We start from the raw sequence: 1154 nt of genomic DNA on the forward strand, positions 1-1154 counted from the left end.
TGGCCAAAATATTGTAGTTTCAGCTTCAGCATCAGTCCTTTCAATTAATATTCAGGACTGATTTCCTTTAGGATTGACTGGTTTGATCTCCTTGCAGTCCAAGGGACTCTCAAGAGTCTTCTCCAACACCACAGTTCAAAAGCATCAATACTTCGGTGCTCAGCTTTCTTTATAGAGCTCATGCTCAGGCGTGACGTCCTGTTAATGGTACTTTGGGGAGAAGAGAATGGCCCTGGACACTTCTTGAAAAAAACAAGACAGACCTACACAGAACACACTGTGTTCTCTTGGGAAGGGATCAGGGGAGTGGCTTCAATCATACATAGGAGACTCCAGGACATGGACACCAAGCATCAGATGGACAGGCCAGCTTTGCTTTTCATTTCTTCCCAAATGATTAATTAGGGTTCACATTTTTCACTGTGCTCCGCCCAAGGGGCCCTTCTGGAGGCAGCTGGAGATGGTCAAAACCAGACAGGCAGGCACTGGAGTCATGCAGGCTCTAGTTGAGAGACAGACTAGTCTCATCTCCTCTTCCAGCCTCAGTTTTGCAACCGTAGAGGGGGTATGTTATTGTTTAGTCGCTAAGTTGTGTCCAACTCTTTTGCGACCCCATGGACTGTGGCCTGCCAGGCCCCTCTGTCCGTGGGATTTCTCAGGCAAGAATACTGGAGTGGGTTGCCATTTCCTTCTCCAGGGATATTCCCAACCCAGGGATTCAACTGGCATCTCCTACTTGGCAAGCAGATTCTTTACCAGTGAGCCACCAGGGAAGCCCCAGAAGGGGGATAAGAAACACTATCCCCAAAGTGTGAGAATTCAGTGAGATGATATCTAATGATGCCTGTGGCTTCTGCTGCAGAGGGTTTCAGGGAAACAGCGCCTCTCTCTTTCCCCTCCTCTGCCTCTATCTGAGGGGGAAGGTGACAGAGAAGATTTCACGAACAATTGCCCACTGTCTTGTGTTTGAGAGGGAGACATATGCCAGCCTCTCCTAACACCACACCAGACACTGTCATGCCTGGGTGTCACATGTGTGGTCGTGGCCCTCGGGTTCAGAGGCCTGCGCTCCGCATCCCCCTCAAATGTCCCAGGCTGGGATGGTGAGGGGCAGATGGGAGCAGCCGGGACCCTCGGCGGCCAAGCTATGGGGG

General features: G+C 51.0%; 1 protein-coding gene across 1 annotated transcript in view; it reads right to left on the bottom strand.

Moving 5' to 3' along the window:
- The window catches only part of NPFFR1 (neuropeptide FF receptor 1), a 12395-nt gene that overhangs the window by 3419 nt on the left and 7822 nt on the right, over positions 1-1154 (bottom strand). The gene's annotated exons all lie outside the window — the stretch shown is intronic.

This window comes from Bison bison, unplaced genomic scaffold (assembly GCF_000754665.1).
Source record: "Bison bison bison isolate TAMUID 2011002044 unplaced genomic scaffold, Bison_UMD1.0 scf7180017864309, whole genome shotgun sequence".
Lineage (NCBI taxonomy): Eukaryota > Metazoa > Chordata > Mammalia > Artiodactyla > Bovidae > Bison > Bison bison.